At 47.1% G+C, this 22441-nt stretch overlaps 2 long non-coding RNA genes across 3 annotated transcripts in view; one reads left to right on the top strand and one right to left on the bottom strand.

Annotated features, from left to right (window-relative positions):
- The window catches only part of LOC115296645, a 28659-nt gene extending 6683 nt beyond the window's left edge, over positions 1 to 21976 (top strand). For both annotated transcript variants that reach the window (XR_003910978.1, XR_003910977.1), the window contains exons 2-5: positions 2472 to 2534; positions 2800 to 2971; positions 20714 to 20825; positions 21609 to 21976. This is a non-coding gene — a long non-coding RNA (uncharacterized LOC115296645). The remainder of the gene's footprint in view (positions 1 to 2471; positions 2535 to 2799; positions 2972 to 20713; positions 20826 to 21608) is intronic.
- LOC115296646 lies at positions 20276 to 20714 on the bottom strand. Its single transcript, XR_003910979.1, has 2 exons — positions 20647 to 20714; positions 20276 to 20517 (listed from the first exon to the last, which is right to left on the bottom strand). It is a non-coding gene; the product is annotated as an uncharacterized LOC115296646 (long non-coding RNA).
- Positions 21977 to 22441: the final 465 nt, after the last annotated feature.

Raw genomic sequence — 22441 nt, 5'->3', positions numbered from 1 at the left:
CCATCAAAGAGGAAGAGGAGGAGGGATGAGAAAGGCCAAGAAGAGGCATGATGCAAAATGCACTATCCACAGATCAGCTCCTGGAAACCACCAAGGTGATGACATGTCAATGGGAAGACAATCTTGAGCGCAGGAGGGGACCTTAGCTTGACTCAGCCAAGCATGGCTCCCTCTCCAGACCAGTGCCCCATGGGAGGGAACCCAACCCGGCCACTCCCAGCCGAAGGGGCTTCCTCTGCCTAGCAACCTTATTGCAAGAAAGAACAGGGAGAGCCTTGGGCTTCTGTGAAGGTGGGAGAGACTCATGTTCATCCTCTGTAGCAGGCCACCATGAGGAGGCTCCCAGGAAATAAACTGATTCTGTTTCCAACAGGCACAGAGGTTGTGCCAGGGCTGCACGGAACATAGGAGACATAGTCCCGGCCCACAGGGAGCTGACCATGTCTTTGAAGAGACGAGTCTGGTCTGGATAGAGCACAGTCTAGGGATCCATCAGTGTGGATTGGAGCCCCAGCTAGGTCACGAACAGAGTGTGTGTTAGCATCTGCCTAGGGGTCATCATTATCTTCCTCCTGTTATAGATTAAGCAAAAGACCAAGGGAGATACAACAGATGTGTCAAGAAGATAGCTGAGGGTCTTGGAGATCAGAGGGACCTGAGGGACTGAAAGGGGACAAAGACAAACCCCATGAGTAACATTCTAAATGGGCTTCAGAGGGCCAGCTCAACATGGACACCAATCTGGCTGTGATGGGAAAGTCCTTCTGCAGACATGGCTCCCTTAGGACATACCCCACTAGGCTTAGGGCAGGTGTCCAATGTTCATGCTCCCCTCTACTTCTCAGCCTATCATCACCCTAACGACACAAGCAGTCAGTGTCTGGGTGGGACACCTGCTTGCCGGGGAAACCTGCAGGCTCTATATTGTCTGTCGTTCCTTGAGAAGTTACCCTGAGGCTCAATCTGTCATGGACCCATAGCTTTGGCAGCAGGCATGGAGTGGGGGCTCTGTTGTGTCTCTTTTCTTCTGTCATGTCCCAGGAAGGAGAAGCAGGCCCTGTTCAGGATCTGTAGCACCTGCCCAGCCTCTCATGCATCTCCTCCTGACACCAAGAAGGCTGGCTTGGAAGACCCCAGCTGGCTCCAGTACAGGCCCTCAGCCCCCAGACTTGGCCCAGAGATTCCTATAGTGTCCTCCACACAGGAATGCACAGGAAGCTCTGGAGGCTCAGGGTGGAGCCAGGAGCAGCAGGTCTTGGCAGACATGCCTCCACAAACACTTCCTCATGGGCTTGGTTTGATGTTGCTTGAAACCCACAATGACCCTAAAGAGAGACACAATGGACAATCTATGACCGAGACTTGAAGGGACCATAACCTACATTTCTACCCAAGTTCATCCCGTTCTCTTTCTGTCTTAATTTTTTGGCTCTGGGTTTGCTGGAAGTTTGGGTAGAATTGTCTAACAATAGTAACCACGTCAATGATAATGGCTACTACTTACTAAACACCTGCCTATAGGAACTGACTCCTAGTCTAAGTGCTTTATAGTCATTTCCAATCCTTATAAGAACCATGAGAAGTAGGTGGTATTTCCACTCCACAGACTGAAAACTGAAGTCAAAAGAAGTTAAGTAACTTGTTGGAGCTCACACACTAAGTTAGTGGGTAAGCAGGGATACTGAACCTGAGGTGATCTGACCCCAAGTCCTTGATTTTTTTTCACTAAATCACACTGCCAATCTCAACAAAATCCTATGGTACAGATATTCTGACTCAGGACCTCCCAACCTTTTCCACATGATGGCACAGATAAGGAGTGTCATGTTCGTACAGTCCAGGGCAGCAAACAGGTGAGGCTGCCTGTCAAGGTGGGGGCATGCCTGGGGGCTCTGGCTGCCCCACACCTGAGCAATGGGAGAAAAGTGGACCAAGACCTCTGCACTGTGTGTGACCCATCCCCACACCCCTTTTTGGAAATGCTGTCCTAAATAATTGATTCAAACAGTAGTTTCCAACATTGGCTAGTCATTAGAATCACCTGGGAGCTTTAAAAAGATGTATATACCTGTGCACAGGCCATCCATACTGTCTGGGAGTGGGGCTTGGGTGCAGGTATTTTTGAGAAAGCATTAGCTGCCTACCGTTCTGACTGATGTCTCATCCACATTACACTCCACCCCACAGCCCGCCCTTGTCCAGCCTCATGCTCCAAGTCCCAGCCACTGTGTGCCTTAAAAATGCAAAGACCGTGTGTGTCTTGCTCACCACTGGACACTGTGCCTAGCATAGGGTCCAGCATGTCATAGGTGCTCAATGGATTTTTTTAATGGATAAATGCTGAGTATCTTGGAAAGATCTCAGGCAAGACTCTTAAATTTTTCTAATTGAATGGCAACCTTTTACACAGACAGTGACTCACTCACATAGGCTAACATCTGTTGAATTAACTTTTCTTTCTTCACATTTAGAGTTTGAAACGTCAGCTGTACTTCACCACAGAGGTCTCCACACTAACTACATATTATAATCATGTGAGTATCTAAACATACTACCCCAGGCCTACTGTTTCCTTCAGTTCCGAAAAATGAGCTCTTGCTCTCCTCAGGCTCAAGAAAGAAAGTATTTCATTGAGACCCAAATAAAGGAGAGGGGTTGATGTTGGCCTGGTGATAGTCATAGTGTTGTTCACTTACTTAGGAGGACAGCAAACAGAGAAGAACCAAAGGGGTGGGGAAATGTAAAATATAGTGTATGGGAAAAAAAGGAGAACAACAAACCTACCATTCTGTTCAACAGGCAGCTCCCAGTCTCGGATGGGATAGAAAGAGAAAAAAAACTCCAGGCTCAGATGAGGTCCAAGCTGTTGATGAGGGGCCGCCTGTCTCCAAGGCCAACTGACTAACTTGGTTGAATTGTGTTGAGGCTCTGAGGAGGAAGAAGCTATATCTGCGAAGAGGCTCTGGAAAAGGTAGGGTTAAGCTGAGATGTCCGCTTCTAGAAAAATGGTAGACGAGGTGTCCACACTAGCCATCCTGATCAAAACAACTAAAAATGCAGGAATGCAGGGGAAAATGTTTTTATTGTCATTATTATTTTTTAATGTTTGTGTATTTATTGTGAGAGAGAGTGGGGGAGGGGCAGAGAGAAAGGGAGAGAGAAAGTCCCCAGCAGGCTCTGTGCTGGAGCCTGATGCAGGGTTCAATCCCATGGACTGTGAGATCATGACCTGAGCTAACCCAAGAGTTGGAAGTTCAGCCAACTGAGCCACCCAGGCGCCCCTGCTATCTTTATTTTTTTAATGATTTTTTAAATGTTTTATTTCTTTTTTAGAGAGAAAGAGAGACAGTGGGAACAGGGGAGGGTCAGAGAGGGAGAGGAAGACACAGAATCTGAAGCAGGCTCCAGGCTCTGAGCTAGCTGTCAGCACAGAGCCCGATGCGGGGCTCAAACCCATGAACCGAGAGATCATGACCTAAGCCGAAGCCAGATGCTTAACTGACTGAGCCAACCAGGCGCCCTGTCCCTTACTATCTTTAAAAGCCTCCACGAGTTGGCAAAGAAGTATGGAATGTGCTGGCCAAAAAAATAAATGAAGGCAGAACTCATGTGAGAAGAGCACTCAAGCCAGCATTTGAAGGAATTTTCCAGATCTTGTGAACTTGAAAATTGATATGTTGGGGACCTTATGAGGGTTTGTGGGCAGGAAACTGAACCCAGGTCTGCCCAAGGTGGACAGTCCCACAGGAGATGTCCCATAACTTTAGGACCTCCAAGAGCCACACCCACAGTGTAGGGAAGGACTGAAAATAAAGCCAACCTCATCCCAGATTTGGAGAGCAAGTAACACTTGCAAGGGAAATTCTTTATTTTGAATCTTGGCCGTGGAGTGAAGAGGGGACTAGCTTTCCTGGGAACTACAAGCCAAACTTCTTGTGTGTCTGTAGCTTAAATTCACTCTACCTGGATCATCTGAAAAAACCAGGCAGAAACTTCAAAGTGATCGCAGACTAGAGGACTAACAGGCACCCCAAGAAGCAAACAGAAATTTTCTCTGAAGGAATCCACGTTTTCCTAAGGCCTTGAAGAATTTCCAGCGATTTCAAAGGAAGATGAGAAGCTCACAGCTAAAAATCACCACGAATATAAGGAAACAAGGCACCAAGACCAAGAGCCATTAGAAATGACAACAGAATCAATGAATGGAAGAGGACCTTTCAAACATGAGTAAAGGATAAGCAGATTTGTAAGAGAATAAAACAGAACTTCTAGAAAATAAGGAAATAAAATAGACATTTAAAACTCAATGGATACATTTAACAGCAGGCCATACACCACACAAAGAGAGATTTTGAGAACTAGGAGTTCGTACTGGAGAAATTACCCAGAATGCAGCCCAGAGAGATAAAGAAGTGGAAATGTAGGAGAGATGAAAAGCCATAGAGGATAGAATGAAAGGGTCGAGAGCTGTCTAACAGAGTTTCAGAAGCCGAGGAAAGAGAAAACGGGGCAAGGGCAACCTGAAGGTCTCATAGCCTAGAACGTCCCAGAACTTTTGACTGACACCAAGCCACAGATTCCGAATTCAAGCTGAGTTGTGACCACAGGAAGGATGGAATTTGCATGCTCAGAGGTGAGGCATGTGAGAAGCAGTGTGACCTGGGAGAATGCCGATGGGGCCAGCGCCCTGGGAACTAGCCTCCTGGGACTGACAGAATGGCTAGAGCCTGTGCCAGCCCTCCAGGTCAAGGGTCAACAGGAAAACATGCCCTGTTCCTGGTTGAAACAGCAAGAACAGCACAGTAGTTCTGTTTCGTCATCTGGGGGTAATATCCTTCAGAGGAAGGGAGAGAAGAGATAGCATTGCCCAGTGTATGGATTAAGGAATTGAAGCCCAGAGAACAGAAGTTCTTTTATTTTTTAGTGTTTGTTTGTTTTTTATTTTGTTTTATTTTTTTATTTTATTTTATTTTATTTTATTTATTTTATTTTATTTTATTTTATTTTTAGAGAGAGAGAGGGAGAGAGAATTCCAAGCAGGTTCCACATTGCCAGTGCAGAGCCCAGTGCAGGGCTCAGACTCACAAACCATGAGATCATGACCTGAACCAAAACCAAACTCACAAACCATGAGATCATGACCTGAACCAAAACCAAGAGCCAGACACTCAACCGACTGAGCCACCTAGGTACCCCCAGAGAACAGGAGTCCTAAAAGAAGTTAAGTGGCCGTGCTGGGAACCGAGCTCTGTCTGTTGATCCTGGGGGCAGACCCCTCTGGATAACTAACACGGATATTCTGGATCCCCCAGTGCCTGGCAAACCAGCCTCAGCGATGGCAGGAGCCGCTGGCATCGTTTTCAGCCCTGAGGAGACTTTCAAAAGCCGAAGCAAACCACAAAAGGACGTTGTTGTGCAACAGCCTCTCCTGGGCCCAGGCCTGCTGCCTTCCCCATGAGCAAAGTCCTAATGAGCCATGACCCATCTCTACCTGATGACGTAGGCCCGGCTGATGCAGTGTCGTGACATCTGTGTGAGTGATGTGCACATGAGCAGGTCGGGGCATAACAGCTGTCACTGGGGACTGAAGATGGATCTGACCCATAGTGTTCTCCGTGGGATGAGGAACAGGAGATGGTAGCTCTTTGGTGCCGAGCTGGATGGGTGTATCCAGTGCCCGCCCGCTCCGTCTCTGCCTTCTCGGTCATTCTAAGATGAGTTCGTTCAGAGTGCAGGAGGCAGTGTTGGAAAAGCTCAGCCCGTCTGAGCGCCAATTCCATGCCTGCAACTGACACAAGTTACTTCAAGTCTCCATGCTCAGTTTTAAGTTGCCCTTGGACTTCGGTGAGACAGTCACAATGAATATTATTATCAGACCCATTTCTTGTAGTCCCACATTATGATTGAATTAAATAGCCAAAGGATTCTATTTGCCTTTAGTTAGACATGGCTGCTTTTGGCTTAAGGTTCTGAAAAAGGACTTAGAAAACTGTTGTAGAATTTTGAATAAAAGTAGCAAGAAGGTCAAAGGAAAGAGTGAAAATGCCTAAGGGAATAAAGTAAGGGGGTGAGAGTTTCACTTTTTTTAGATTCCTATCGGACAGGAATTCTCAGCTGGGGCTGGCTAGCCTTTTTCTAGGTCTCAAAGATATTCTTCCCGTTTTGCCACATCCTGGATTTTCTTGCTGCGCTGTGCTAAATTTGACTCAGGAGGTTGAGAGTGAAGGTGATGGGACCCTGGCACAAAGAGGCGATCCCTGTATGTGTACATAATAGAGAATCAACAGTGTGGTTAGCCAGACGGCTAGACCCACAGTGTGTCTGAATCTAAGAGACGGGACCCCAGTGCCACTGCCGTGACTGCTGACAATTCAAAAATGTGTCATAGGCCAAAGAGTGATGGGAAATTCCAGTCCACACGTTTGAAGAGCAGGCACAGTGGGTGGTCCAAAGGGATCCAGCAAGAACATGACAGTAGGAAAACAAGGCAAGGAAAAATTAAATTCAATAAAAGGGGGAAAATTCCAAATGGTGAGTTTCGTTCTATTTGGCTGCCGGATAACCCCTCCAGGGAACATGGTGGAACTTGAGTCATTTAAGCCTTGGCTGGGAAAAGTCGTGGAGGATGTACTACAGACGAGGCTGGAGTTTGGATTAGTCTGGCGGTGGGCACAGGAGACCCAATAGGCGATTTCAGCCGGATTGCTCTGTTTCACCGGACGTGCCCCCTGCTGGCCAAGTCTGCCAGGGGCTGGCCATGCCGGACACAGTGGATGGACGTGTGTGCAAAGGGAGGTGTTTTCCAAGTCATCATCGCCTCGTTTCCTCAGACTGACGGGGATGTTTGGAAAGTTAGCATGTTCCCTCTCATAATAAATTTCACATTTCTTGCAGAGAGTTTGTTTTATGGGGAAAAAAATAGAAGCAGGCGAAGGATATTCCATCGAGTTTGCAGGAAATAATCTTTTTAATTAGAAGGCACACATTTCAGATTTTCCAGTAGTGCTTAAGCTCTCTGCCGTCATATGTATGTGTGTGTGTTTTATAAAAGCACACTGCTATTAATTATTTGTTTTTCCTAGAAAGTACTGGTTAAGGTGTGATTTCTGTGAAATCAGACCATTGTGTGTCATCCAGGTGATCCATAGTTGGTTAAATGGTATGTTCTCTGGGGTTTGGTTCATAGAGTTATTTGAAGCCAAGAACCACCACTATAAACTCAGTATAAACCAAAATGTTACATCGAGTATTATCGATGCCTAACACAACGATGGGTGAACCGAGTCCTCGATTACTGCACCTTGACTGATTTGGCAAGCTGCCTAAAGTAACATCTCCTCCAGGGCTTCTGCAGGGAGCGACCCAACGGGTAATTAAACCCAAGCAACTTTTTATTCTTTTTTGTAAGTTTATTTATTTATTTTGAGAGAGACAGAGACAGTGCAGGTAGGGAAAGGGCACAGAGAGAGGGAGAAAGAGAGACTCCCAAGCAGGGCCCTCACAGCCAACGCAGAGCCCAATGTGGGGCTTGAACTCACGAACCGTGAGATCATGACCTGAGCCAAAACCAAGAGTCAGACGTTTAACTGGCCCAGGCACCCAGGCGGCCTCCAAGCAACTTTCTCCAAACCAGTTTGCTTCTCATTTCAGAGGCATACCAGAGGGGTGTTGACAGCATGGAGCCTGCTTGGGACTCTCTGTCTCCCTTGCTCTCTGCCCCTTCCCCGCTCGTGCATGTTTACTCAAGTGCTCTCACACACTCTCTCTCTCTCTCTCTCTCAAAATAAATAAACATTAAAAAAAAAAAAAAAGAAAGAAAGAAACACACAGGAATCCAAAGTGGGGGCAAAAAACAAAATAGGATTTATAATAAGAGACCTGGCTCTCCATGGCAACCTTCTCATGACTCATCAGAGGACTTCAGCAACATCCCACCAGCCTACCTGCCTCAGTTTCTGAGTCTGAGATGGGGGACTGTCTCCAGCACCTTCTGCAGTTCCCCTAACCGTGCAAAACCTTGCCCGTTGCCAGCAACAGCCAGAGCCACACTGCCCAGTTGTTACCTTGCACACAGCTGTCCAGGAGTCAGGAGTCAGAGATGGGTACCACCGCCACTATTTTGAGGAAAGACGGAACGAAAATATAATCATAAGGTAGTAGACAGGTTATCCAGGAAGTTTTGCCAATGTGGCAAAGAGAAAACAAGAATAAGGACACCTGGGTTCTGGTTCTAATTCTGTTTGTGATCTGACTTGCTATGTGACTTTGACAAGTCATTCACTGTGGGTCTGGACAGAGTCTTCTACAAATACAAAGGGGCTTCATGAGTTCTTACTAGCAGTAATTCATTAAGGGTGTGTTGGTCTGGCTGCTGGTTTGATTATTTAGCTACGGTCAGATATCTTGTTCCCCAAAGGATTAACAACAGTTTAAAACTGAGGCAACATCTTAAAGAAAACCCCCCAAATCAGACCCCCTAATCTGGCTCTTCCTCAATATTCTAGTGCTGGTTGTTAGGAAGACAAGGAGCTGCTAGATCTCTGGTTCCAATATTGGTCCCGCTAACCCACTGGCCATGTAACTTGGGGAAAATCACTTCACTCTCTGGAACTTGAAGTCTGCGGTGGTTTTAAAATACGTCCACATTCTTTACACTCTTCCCATAAAGAAATGATGCCTAATTCCCCTCCCTTTGAATACAGCCAGCTCAACAACTCCCTTCTAACTCACTGAATCACAAAGCATTGGGGAGTGATGTTGCAGGATTCCTTGAGGCTAAGCCTGGCGCTCTATTTTCTTTTATAATTTATTTATTTATTTTGAGAGAGAGTATTGTCAGCTGTCAACGCAGAGCCCCACACCCCAGGCTTAAACCCACAAACCGTGAGATCATGACCTGAGCCAAAATCAAGAGTTGGAAGCTTAATCAACTGGCCCCCCAGGCACCCCCAGCCTGGAGCTCTCTCTGGAGCAGAGATAGAGAGAGATGCCTGAGAGCCCCAGTGACTGCAGTTTCCCAGCCCGGTACCAGACACGCTAGTGAAGGAACCTTCAAGAAAATCCTGGCCACAGCCCTCCCATGACTGCAACCTCACACGAGGCACTGAGCTACAACCACCCAGGTGAGCCACTCTCAAATTCCTGACACACAGAAACTGCGAGATAACAAATGATTGGTGTCATTTCAAGCCACAGAGCTTCGGGGCAAAAAGTTAAGAGGAGTAGATACCTAACACGGGGACTTTCCATCCTCTCCTCTCCAAGGAGCCCCTGAAGATGCAACATCAGTCAGATGGCAGCCCCCAGTGCATTTGGGGAAGTGTTTCCGGGACCGGAACCCACATGCTATGGTTTTACTGAAACTTCAGAATCCAAAAAGCGGGAGACTCGTAACGTTGCGACCAATTGTGGGCAAGCAAATCATGTCAGATCCTTTGGACCTAGGTTTTACCTACTGTCGTTAGAAGAGGATTTCTCCAATCTATGAATTTTTCAGGAGTACAAATTATACAACCTGGAGGTTGGTGAAGAATTTTGAACCCCTCAGAAGACCCTGTTTCAATTCACGTGGTGTCATGATGCATTTTCCACATAAATGGCCTGAGTGGTGGGAGGTGACATGGAAGGAAAGACCTGGCTGTGGCGATCCTGCTCCTGCCCCTTCCAGTGCTTGGCGGGTCACCTGACTAGTCGCTGCTCTGAGTATCACCTTGTGTATAAAATGGGCGGATTGGCCAACATGTTCTTGATCCTTTCTAGCTGTGGGATGCTACAAGCAAGACAAAAAGAAGAAAAGTTAGGTTCACTGCCTTCAGTGAGATAGCAGACCCTTAGTTCAAACACTAATGGACAATAGGCTATTAATGTTAAACGGGGTGGTGCATTAGGGGCGCCTGGGTGGCTCAGTCAGCTAAGCGTCCAAATGGTTAAGCTCAGTTGAGCTCAGGTCATGATCTCACAGTTCACAAGTTCAAGCCCTGCTTTGGGCTCTGTGTTGACAGTTTAGGGCCTAGAGCCTCCTTCAGATTCTGTGTCTCCCTTTCTGTCTGCCCCTCCCTCACTCACACTCTGTCTCTCTGTCTCTCTCTCTCAAAAGTAAACATTTAAATTTTTTTAATTTAATTTTTAAGTAATTAAAAAATGGGGTGATGCATTTAAAGATGGGCACCTCCACAGAATCTAAGGGCCCAGAGAGATTGGAGAGAGGTCATGTCTTTAGCTGCTCATGTAGGATGGCACTGAGGACTGAATGCTTGTGTTCCTCCCCAAATTCATATGTTGAAGCCTAATCCCCAATGTGACGGTGGTAGGAGGTGAGGCCTTTGGCAGATGATTACATCATGAGGGTGGCACCATCATGAATGGGGTTGGTGCCCTTATAAGAAGAGAGATGATCTCTCTCTCCACCATGTGAGGATGTAAGGAGAACATGGCCATCTGCAAACTGGGAAGAGGGCCCTCCAGAGACTAGATCTGCCAGCACCCTGATCTTGGACTTCCCAGTCTCCAGAACTATGAGAAATAAGTGCCTATTTACCCCATCTGTGGTACCTTGTTAGGGCAGCCCTAGATGACTAAGACAGATAGTGTGACAGTGGCAATTCTTAGCCGCAAACAAGAGAATCCATTCTTGCTTGTTTAAAAGGAAAAAGCGGGGAGTTTAGTCAAGACCATTAGAGAGTCCAGGAGAGCTGGACTCTGAAGCCTTTAACCATAAAGTGCCCAACCACAGGAAAGGGTTTTGTAGAGAGGACCCAACAGCCACTCAGCATATAGGACCCTCAGCACCGGAAAGCAGAAGCCCAGTCCCTCCTCTACCCTCAGGAATTAAGTCTCTGCTCTTCCCTACTGCCTCCCTGATGGGGGTGCTGCCTCAAACCAAGTTTCATGTAGACACGTTACATGTAGAACACGGCACAGGCGTCTAGAGACGCAAGTATCCTAGCTTCTCCCTTCATGATGCGGGATTTGTGGTTCGGGAGTTATCCTGAATGTCAGGAGGATATGCGGAGATGTGCCCCGAGGTGACAAATGCCCCCCCCCCCGAAGATGGGAAGAGTGTGAATAATCAGAGGATGGAGTGGGGGAGCCACACGAGGGAGGGGCCGAGGCAGGAAGGCATGTGGGCTCCCGCCACCTCCCTGTTGGTGCAGAAAGGCAGGCTGAGTGGCCAAGGGCACTGTCAGGGGAGCCAGGCCCAGGAGCCGAGAGCCCTGTGTCTCCAGATGCCTGTCGCCTGGCTGTCTGCACCCCTTCCCCCCTGGCTTGCTCCAGTCCAGCTCGGTCCTTTGGAAGCGGCCGTTCTTCCCAGAGCTGGCGTTGCGCAGTTGGCAAGGAGCACCTGCTTTCTCTCAACGGCTGTCCGTCTTCTCGTCTTCCCCTTTCCAACAGGGTGAATACATTTCTTTTCGGCTGCATGTGCCAACATACCTCGAATTTGCTGGCAGCAGGCTCTTCTCATGTGTTGGTTTTGGCACCTGGAGCAGTTTGTCCTATTTCTCTTCCATCTGGGCTAGAAACATGCCAACCAGGATTTCTCCGGATTTTTTTTCTACCCCTGGGCTGTGACCCAAGGGAGTATGTACCCAGACCCTCTGGGGCTCAAGCCCCATCACCACCTCATGCCTCCCTCCCCACCCACCACACACCTCTCACTGGCAGTGGGTCCCTAAGGTGTAGTCCCGACTTGCGGTAACCCCTCAAACTTAGTACACGGGGGCCAGATTATTGCAAAGGGACACTTGAGCTTCCACTGGAAATTGGTAATATATATTCTTGGCAGCATTAAGGACAGGCTGTGAAAATTCTTTCAGTTGGGCTTCTGTTAAGAAGTTGTTCATACTGTGAGTTTAGCATACTCACAGACGGCGGAGGTCGGTGGGCACTGTGAAATGGGAAAACCAGGCTGGAGCTGGAGATGTGTGAGGGTGGCAGGTGGAACCCCACAGCCGTGTGTCCAGAGAACATCAGTGACCAGCGCCTGGTAGGTGCTCAGTGAGTCTCTGTTGCAGAGACGACTGGATAAAATTCAGGAGCAAGCAATACGCGGTAACATTCTGCTTCACTCTTCCAGACGGTTTTATCAGCAGGTGTCAGTCCTGAGAACCACCAAGTCTACCCCCTTAGCCTTCCAGGACCATGACCAGCCCTCCCCCTGCCCCCGCCGGCCGCAGCTGGAATTCCTGACTTCAGCATTTCCCACCAGACTCTCTCGATCCCCTGGTCTCCAGATACGGCCTCTCCAGTCTACTTATGTATAACATAGCCACAGTCTAGCTTTCTAAAAACAACCCTGCTAAATGTGGGATCCCAGAAAGACCCTGGAACAGAAAAGGGACTCTGGTAAAAAAAAAAAAAAAAAAAAAAAAAAAACCTGCAAAAATCCAAAGAGTTTGAAATCTAGTGAGTAATAAGGTATCAGTGTTAATCCCATAGCATCAACAAATACTACTGTATGTATATAAGATGTTAACAGTAGGGGAAACTGGGTGAAGGGTATCCTGAACTCACTCTACTATCTTGACAGCTTTTCTCTGAATCTCAAGATTTTTCTTACCATAAAAAGATATTTTTAAAAGCAAATCTGACCGTGTCCCTCTCCTGCTTAGAACTAGGGTGACCAGCTGTCCCTGTCTGCCCAGGCTGGGTTCAAATTCTAAGATACAGGATTTCACTGTTGCAAGACAGACTCCAGGCAAACCAGGACTGTTGGTCACTTTAAACCCTCTAATGGTTCCTCATCAGGTAAAGACAAAGTCCAAATCCGGTAGGCTGGCTAAACTAGGCTTTCCATGGCCTGCACTCGACCTGTGCCTCTAACCACAGAACTCACTGTGATCCTGCACCCCACCCACCACCCTAGATTCTGCTGGGCTCACTCTCCCAGGAGCCCAGCTTCCTCCCCACCTATGCCTTGGCTCACACTGTCTTCTTAGCTGAGAGGGCTTTCTCATCCCCCACATCCCCCTGGTCCACACGCAGTGCTCCTGCTTCGGGTGCAGCCCCTGATAAAACCTTTCTCTACCCAAGGGATTTTACAGCTTATGTCTGCACACAGGTTTTTACAGCAGCTTTATTCATACGCATCAAAACTTGGAAGCAACCAAGATGTCTTTCAGTAGGTGAATGAGCAAGTGAATAAGGATATATCCAGGCAGTGGGATATCACTGAGCACTTAAAAATGAGCCAGCAAGCCGTGAAAAGGTGTGGAGGAAACTTAAATGCATGTTACTAAGTGAAAGAAACCAATCTGAAAAAGGCTATAGACTGTATGATTCCAACCATAGAACATTCTGGAAAAGGCAAAGCTACGAAGACAGTAAAAAGATCAGTGGTTGTCAGGGGTTGGAGGGAGGAGAGGGATGAATTGATGGAGCACAGAGGATTTTTAGGACAGTGAAACTATCGTGAATAGTACTCTATAGTAGTGGTCATGTGCCATGATACATTCATCAAAATTCATAGAATATACAACACCAAGAACGAGGTCCTGTAAACTATGGACTTGGGGTGGGTGATACTGCTGTGTCGCCGGAGAATCATCCATTGTAACCGATGTGCCCCTCTGATACCGGAAGTTGGTAATAGAAGAGGCTGTGCATGTATACAGGCAAGTGATACACGGAAAATATCTGTCTCTTCCCCTCAATTTTGTTGGGAACAGAAAAGTGCTCTAGAAAATAAAGTATACATTTTTAAATTTTTTAACATTTATTCATTTTTGAGAGACAGAGAGAGACAGACCATGAGCAAAGAAGGGGCAGAGAGAGAGGGAGACACAGAATCTGAAGCAGGCTCCGGGCTCTGAGCGGTCAGCACAGAGCAGATGCAGGGCTCAAACCCACGAACTGTGAGATCCTGACCAGAGGCAAAGTTGGATGCTTAACCGACTGAGCCACCCAGGTGCCGCAAGTCTATTTTTTTAAAAGAACAACAGCACCTTTCTTCACACATCTGTCCCACTCCCTCCCACAGACTTGGCCTTGGCCTTGTCTGCTTCCCGTCCCCCTCCCCCCAGTCTCATCTGATGAGCCTCTCTAGCAATGTATCAAACCTCTAGTTTCCACACCTGTTTGTTCCCACTCCACCAGCAGCCCGGACCACATCGTATTCGTTCCTACGTTCCCAGAGCCCAGAGCCCTTCTGGGCCCCTGGTAATTTCATATAATTGTCAGATGAGTCCATGTTATTGATTATCTCCCTCCTGAATGTCTATGTCCTCCATCTCTGGTGCTTTGTGGCCTCCAGCCTATATAGAAGTTAAAAGAAATCTTCCCTAACTCTGAAGTCCTATGTAGTGATTGCCATGTTTCCTGGTCTTCACACAAGTGAACTTCTCACAGGGATGCCCCTTTAGCTTGCGTGCCTTCTCTACTCTACCCTTTGGCTTGTCTTCATCTGCAGCCCAGCTGGGCCTGGCTTACGCTGTGCTCCCTTGGCTCCTGGCCTGACCTCCTAGGTTACTTCCCACCTGCTTCTGCCTCTCTGGCTGAGCCATCTTGCCAGTTATGGCTCTACCTTACCCTTGAGCCTGGGTGAGAATTCCTGATGCAGGTCTTTCACTTTACCCCTGACCACAGCTCAGTCTTCCTCAATCTTTAGCTACCTCTCCCAAGGCTGATGTTTGGTGCAGCCCAACCCTGAGAGCAGGCCTCACGGCTTCTCTCGCCAAGGGCTCCCCAGATCCTACTTCCAGGATGCTTCTGACTCATCTCCACAGGCCTAGATGCTGCGGGCCTCTCTCCTGGCCTGGCTCTGTGAGAAGGGCAACCGTGCAGCTGTCCGTGAAAAGGGACGTCTTTGAGTTTTATTTATTTTATTTGGTGGTGATGTCATGCTCTGGGACAGAGCAAGGCCCACTTCCTTCTCACAAGGCAGCCCATCTCTATGGACAGAAACTAAACTTAGGATAAAGGCTCAACCCCGCCCCAGAAATCCTCTCTCATTATTCATTTGCCTTCTCAGAGTGCATCAACATTCAAAGTGTGCTTACCCTTGAGCCCTTTCACCCAGCAAGTGCAATTCTAGAATTCTACTGCATATATGGGGCACCCGGGGGCTCAGTTGGTTAAACGTCTGACCCTTGATTTTGGTTCAGGTCATGATCTCACAGTTCGTGAGTTTGAGTCCTGCATCAGGTTCCATGCTCTTTCTCTCTGCCTCTCTCTCTCTGCCCCTCCCCTACTCATGCTTGCTCTGTCTCTCTCTCTCTCTCTCTCTCTCTCAAAATAAATTAAAAAATTTTTAAATATTGTTTAAAAAAGAAATACTCATGCATATGCCTCAAGATGTATATACAAGGATATTCTGTTATATATAATTTTATTATGCTGGGAATAATCTACAAGTCCATCAGTAAAGAAATAGCTACATAAAGTGAGGTAAATTCATGCAATAGAATACTGGGAAGCCATTAAAACAATGAAGTAGATCTACATGTATTAACAGGAAGAGATTTCCCACATATAATTTATATCAGAGTTTGGCTAACTAAGTCCCATAAGCCAAAATCAACTTCCTGCCTGTGCTTGTACTGCCTCCCTCCATGCAAGCTAAGGATGGTTTTTACATTTTTAAATGGTTGAAATAAAATCAAAAGAAGAGTAATATTTTGTGATGCATGAAAATTATGTGAAATTCAAATTTCAATGTTCATAAATAAAGTTTTATTGGAACACAGCCATGCCCATTCATTTACATATTGTCATGGCATATGTCTTGATTCAGTCATCACAGAGGTCATAAGGTTTACAAAGCCAAAACTATTATCTGACTTTTAACAGACAAAGTTAAAGACCCTAAGTGATAAAAGGCAATCCAAAAATATAATATATATATCATATATACTATATCATACAGTATATAAATAATAGTATATGCAACTACTCCTTTCATAGAATACTTTCATACAAATGATATACAATTATTAAAACTCTTATGCATAAGATATTTTATATTTACAAAAACAGTTATAAATTATCTATATTATATCAAAATTACACATGTACTTAAGTATGTAAATTAATAGAAGGTATGCCCTAAACTAGCAATAATATTTCCCTAGGCAAGAGAAACAAGACTGGAAAAAGAAGAATGGATAAAGACAGATTACATGTTTTATTACTCATCTTATATTCCTTTAATTTTTATACCATATATATGTATATATCCACATAAGGTATATTCTTGTTATTTGCAGCCGTTACGTTCTATAAAGTCACCATGCATGCTGAAAAAAAGAGCACCATACCATTATTTCTAGGGGAAATAAAGGTTAGGTTTCTGTGAGACTTTAATCATATTTTCATCAACCAATCAATACCTAACCTTGTTTTATGTGGGTTTCTATTTAAAGACACCTCATTTAATACGTATCGTTGATTCATAACATTGACCTCACAGCCAACAGCCCTGTAACTCGTATACGAATGAAGCTCATCTAACACATGTATTTTTTCTGCAAGACACAACACGACCTTCCTCAGATTGGGAACACTACATAGTTTTGCAGCACTGCACTTGGGGGCCATTCTTAAACAACAAAATCACCAACAACAAAACAAAAAAATGCCAAAGTCATGGCACTAACTAGATCAGGACAAGGATACTTGTTTTAGAGTACGAGAGCTGAAATGAGCATCACCTCGTTTGACCTCAAACAAGGAATGTGCCCACTGGTTGATTCCAAATTTTTGCCCCTCTGCCCATGTCCACGAGTGGCTGCAGGAGCAGCAGGTGTATCAATTTGTGGATTTCAAATAAATGTTAGTGAGTAGGCAAATGCACAAATATGGAATCGGTGAGTAATGACGATCAAATATATATACTCAAATGCATTGCTTTTGTGCTTAATGAGAAATAATGTTTGGTGTTTGCTCTTGACCAGAAAGTGGCCCCCAAGTCTATCTTTTGGCAGCATGCAGAGAGTCTCTAACCATGCCCTTGATGGGTAGAGATGCTGATTTTTACATAAGTAAGTGGAGCTTTCGCCAGGACCCCAGCAGGGCAGAGGCAGCACAAAGCAGAGAATAAGTGAAGACCTCAAAACTGTTTCCTATTGTGGAAGGATTGACTCCTTAGATATCCATGAACAGCTCCGTGGGGACAGCAAGGCCATCTTTGATGCTCAGATACTGGCAACATACAGTCAAGTCAACAAGAGGCATGTGATGAAGAGTCTGCCTCTCCTCACCTTGACTTCCTTTCACCTTCCACTCATTTATTCACCTCATTCATTTACTCACCCCATTCAAGCATGCAGTCGACACAGTCATGCTCTCCTAGCATTCACTCCATAAAGTTTTATGGAGCTGAAAAGCATAGCTTCTTGTTCCTGTTCTGTTCTTTCCTCCCTTGGCATCCCAGCCTTCCAGGGCCAAGTTGGGTGATAACACTGTTTGATCAACATGCCAGGAATGGACTCCTCCACAGTCATCATGATTAGCCTCCTCATGAGAGTCCCCTGGCAGTGAAGGGAGTGTGAACAGAATCCTGGATGGGGGTGTTGTGAGCTCCCCACTCTCCCGCTCCAGCCTCCCAACCTCCTCCCACAGCTGCCGCCCCAGTGGGCCCACTGTGACCAGACACAGCCCAGTGGAAGGAGTGTTAAAGAGCACAGAGGAGAAAGGGAGCCTGGGAGGCTGTTGGCAAGAGGGTGCATGGTTCAAACTTTCTAGGTAGAAGAGCCACTTGAAACCCTACTTCTAATATGAAAAGCATCTCTGCCCATCAGGGGCATGGTTAGAGATCCTCTGCGTGCTGCCCAAAAGATAGACTTGGGGGCCATTCTCTGGTCAAAAGGATTCAACACCACATATGGCACTAAACTATGCATTTTTGCCTATGGGCTAATGGGTTTCCAATCTTTTATTAGTCTTCCCATTTAACTTCTTAGGGTCTTGTAAGTAGAATTGTGTCCTCCTGTCACCCACACTCCCACAGAGCTTATGGAAGAACCCAAAGTGACAGAGGGCCAGATCAAACCAATAGATGCCAGTCAGAATGGAGATCAAGACAGCAACACAGGAATGAGAGATAAACACAGGCCCAAATTAAATGAACTTCCAGCCTAACCTGAAGATATTGAAGGAAAAGTCGGATCATCAGGGCTAAGGATGTGAGGTCCAGTCCTCAGAGAGTGCTGGTCATCACCCCATCACTGGGGCTGGCACAACCCTCTGCAAAACTTCAGATTGTCCTGGATCACAAGCCCCCGTCACACTGTTTAACGCAGTCACTGTTCATGCCAGGCATGGTGGGAGACCCAGAAAGCTACAGGAGCGGCTCCTCCCCTCAAAGTCAGAGCCCTGCAGCTCTGAGCAGTTCCCACAGGCAGTGCCCCTCAGTAAGGAAGGAAGAGGAAGAGGTCTGTCCAGTGCTTGCCTTCCATGCCCAGAAATGGAACACAACCTCTCCAAGTGTGGTGGCCAGAGGGACGGAGCAGACAAGACCGAGACAGGGCACAGAGGGACTGTGCGCATGCGTGCACGTCTGCGTGCCAAATGCATATGTATGTGTGTGCGCCTGCGTGTCTCTGTATGCCTGTGTATGCCTGTCCAAGTGTCTGTCCCCATGTGAGAAGGGACAAGACCTGGAGGAAGATGGAGTACAGAGGAGCTCCTGGTCCCCTGGACTGGAAGCCACAGCCTTCTCGACCGTGACTTCAGCTCTGGGTGAGACTTAAACCACCTGTGCCACCTATGACAGTGTCCTACTGCAGGGCGAAGACCACCTGCGCTCCCTGGGCCCCACAGCAGACCCTGCTCCTCCCTCCCTCCCTGGAACACCCTTCATGCCCTGTCACCAGTGGGGCTGTGTCCCTGAATGCAGTCAGCAGGCTCCACACCTGTCCCCGCCCACACCCTCAGGCTCACAGCCAAGCTTCTCCCTGGGACTGGCCCTGATCAGCCATGCCCAGGCTGTTGGAGAGAGATGGGTTCTCACTTGTGATCCAATCCCGCCATGCTTTCTATCCAGAAGGCCCAGCCCCCAGTGTGTTAAGTGGGCAGGGAGTGACAGCTCTGGAGAAGTTTGCTTGTCATCATTTCGGAGGGAATGTTGCCAAGACCAGCCAAGGTTGGGGTGGGACCAGGTGACAGAGAGTACCAAGGGGCTGGGTGGTTACCATTCCACCATGGGGGATATCAAGCCCCAATTTGGACCACCAAGCAGGTCTCTAGGAGCACTGGAATTTGTACTTGAAGCTTCTGCATCCATTGCCAAGGATGGTCAGGTAGTATTACTGTGCCCATTTTACAGGAGAGAACCCTGAGGTATAAAGTTATTCATCTGCGAAGTTTGTGGCTCTAGTAGTACTAGCACTCATATACATATATTTTATACATCGATACACTATTTATGTCCATTTCACATTTTTACTTTCCATATATCTTTCTTGATCCTGGAAAGCTCTGTGAGGCAGAAAGGCCAGACTGACAGTCGGTCAGCCCATAGAGCTCTGTTAAAACAGGGTTTTTGCATTCCTGGCTGGGAACACTGTTGGTTGCTGACCTGCTTTCATTTCTAACTCATTCTGCCCCTGCCTTCCTTACAAAATGTGCCCCCCACTCTGTAATATCGGTGTCTCAGGGGGGACCTGATTCCTCCAGTTAAGGTGACTCAAATCTCCTTGCTTGTGTTGAACCCAGAACTCTGCATTAGGCCAATCAGCCCAGGATGTCGGACTATTGATGGCTATTAATCCAGGTGGTGGCTTAAATTGACCAGTTCAGACTGAAAGGGAAAGATCTCTCTTTCTCCCTGGATGTGACCAAAGAAGCAAGTGCGAAAGCTGATGCTGGTAGCCATCTTTTACCCATGGGGAAGTCTAAGGAAGAGACTTAGTAGAAGGCAGAGCAGGTGGGATTACAGGAAAACAGAGTTAACACCTTGATCATACCCTACCTGAAGCCCCAGACACTGGGCTACTTATTAGCTTGTATAGTAAACTCCTTATTGTTTAAATCAGCTTGCATTGACTTTTCTCTTATATCCAAAAGCATCCTAAATGGGCATGTCTGGACAGATACGCATTCCTTCACTTTAGCAGTTAGATTCCTTGCCTTTCTCTGATCCCTGTCACAGCCAAGTCAGCACACGTTGAAAGGGCCAGAACAGACTAAATGCATCTTCTGGACACCACAAATGTCTCTGTGGTGTCTGACGACTCTAAAAACTGTGCAGAGAGCTGTGGCTTAGCTCAGTCCTGCTTCCCATTAGGATAAACACATCCCTCCGTGTAGCAACTCGTGCACAGCTCCAGAAATAGCCTGCCCACCAGAGAAAATGCACTTTATTCGACAGACTTCCACAGCCATATCATTATCATATAATCTCTTTTATCCACCCCTTTCCCCTGACTGGAACTCAAATTGCATCTTTAAAATGTCTAAACAGCAGTTTGGCGATCTTCAGCGATGCTATACTTGATCCTGAGCTGGGAAAATCGATGTCAAAAGCCCAACTTCAGAGAAGTCTGGGTGAAGGGTGGGAGGCATGTTTTACATTCAATTATGTTCCTGTAGAGAGAAAAAAAGATGAATTTATAAAAATTGCCAACAGACTAAGTTTCGATGTTCAAAGGTTCAGTTTTCGACTTTTGAGTCAGTGATGCCTGCCCCACGGGCCCCACCTGAATATCTGAATACCTGAATGTGTGATTTTCCACGCCTTGTGACTAGGTGGTGGCTCTTACTCCTGGCTGCTTTCTCCCAGGGCTGGCACCACCATGTATGGGTGTGGATAACCCCGGGGCTTCAGGAGAAATCAGGCAAGATGCGAAGAGACCCCAGCAATATAGAATGACTGCATCTAAAAAATTCAACCGGTAAGGAGTAGCATCACAACTATTCCCGTGGGGGGCTGCTCGAGGCCATCAAAATAGTGTCGGACTAAACCAGAGGACGCTTTCTAGAAGAAAGTGAAGAATCTGGGCCAGCTGTTTTGGAGACTGGGAGCAGGTGGGAGTAGGTCTCCTGTGCCAGGCCCCACCACTCCTGCCTCAGTGCCCCGCCTGGGTGGAGCTATAATTCTTCCCTCTTCTCCTTTCTGAAAACCTTCTCCAGCTCCTTCCTGGACCCAAGTGACAGGCTCCAGCACCAAGTGCTGAGGGGACGGCCAGGGAGGCAGCCTCCCAAGAGGAAATAAAGCCGTCCTTCCCCCAGGCCCATGACAAAGGCAGACAGGAGGACTCTGTGGGAGAAGGTGGCCTGGGGCCTCTAACCCCTTAGGCACCCACCTCGGACCAGCCACTGTGCTCATGTGATCTTCTCAGAGCCTCTCACAAGAATTGCACATCACGGACATCCCTGGCCCCAGTTAACAGATGAGAAAACTGAGGTTGAGAGAGGTCGAGGAACCTTCCTGGGATCACACTGGTTATAAAGTGGCCACTGGGATTCAAACCTAGGTCTTTTGCCCTTCAAGACCCTCAAGGCCTACCTACCCTGCTCGGCTGCTTTGGAGAGGTGGGCTCTGACCTGCCTTCCTGCCTCTTAATCTGACCTGGGAAAGCACAAAACCACTGCCTTAGTTGGAGGCCATCCTGTGCAGGCTTGGGCAGGGGCTAGTAGCTGCGGGACTAAAAACCAATCTTTTCTCTTTCTGCAAGTTGTTCCGGATCCATGCTGGGCAGCACTGGCCATCCTAGGAGAAAGGGCCACATGGAACTTTCCAGAAGTCCACAAGTGGTCAGTTCACAGGGGATTGCTGGTTAGGACATGCCAGATTTTCACCTTCCTCTCCCGTCACGGCTGTGGTGGAACCCAGGACTTCTGCCATACCTACGATGTTTCTCCTTCTTGCGCTCTTCTTCCCTGGACCCCACGCTCCCAAGACAGACAGACAGACAGACAGACACACACACACACACATGCGCACACACAGAGACGCATGCATGCACACACATACATACACAGAGACACACACACACACATGCACATACACACAACAAACAATTTCTCTTGAGACCAAAATACATGAGCTTATGTAATCATATTATCTTCTGGATTTCTAGAATGTTTTTAAAAAAATAGAGGTCAGGGACACCTGGGGGCTCAGTCGGTTGAGCGTCCGGCTTCAGCTCAGGTCATGATCTCACGGTTGGTGGGTTCGAATCCCACATCAGGCTCTGTGCTGACAGCTAGCTTAGAGCCTGGATCCTGTCTTCAAATTCTGTGTCTCCTTCTCTCTCTCTCTCTCTCTCTCTCTCTCTCTCTCTCTCTCTCTCTCTCACCCTCCCCTGCTCATGCTGTCTCTCTCTCTCTCTCTCTCAAAAATTAATTTTTAAAAAACAAAAAAAATTATTTTAATAAAAAAATAAATAGAAGTCATTATCCCTACACTTCTGGTTGGGGAAAATTTCAAGGATCAACATCAAGTAACAGAGCAGATCTGTTTCTGATGAAGACACTTTGGAGAAAGGCGGCTCTTCCAGGGGCAGGT

The sequence above is a fragment of the Suricata suricatta genome, chromosome 7, assembly GCF_006229205.1.
Source record: "Suricata suricatta isolate VVHF042 chromosome 7, meerkat_22Aug2017_6uvM2_HiC, whole genome shotgun sequence".
NCBI lineage: Eukaryota > Metazoa > Chordata > Mammalia > Carnivora > Herpestidae > Suricata > Suricata suricatta.
Note: the sequence above shows the minus strand (reverse complement) of the source record. Positions and strands in the feature narration are given on the sequence as shown.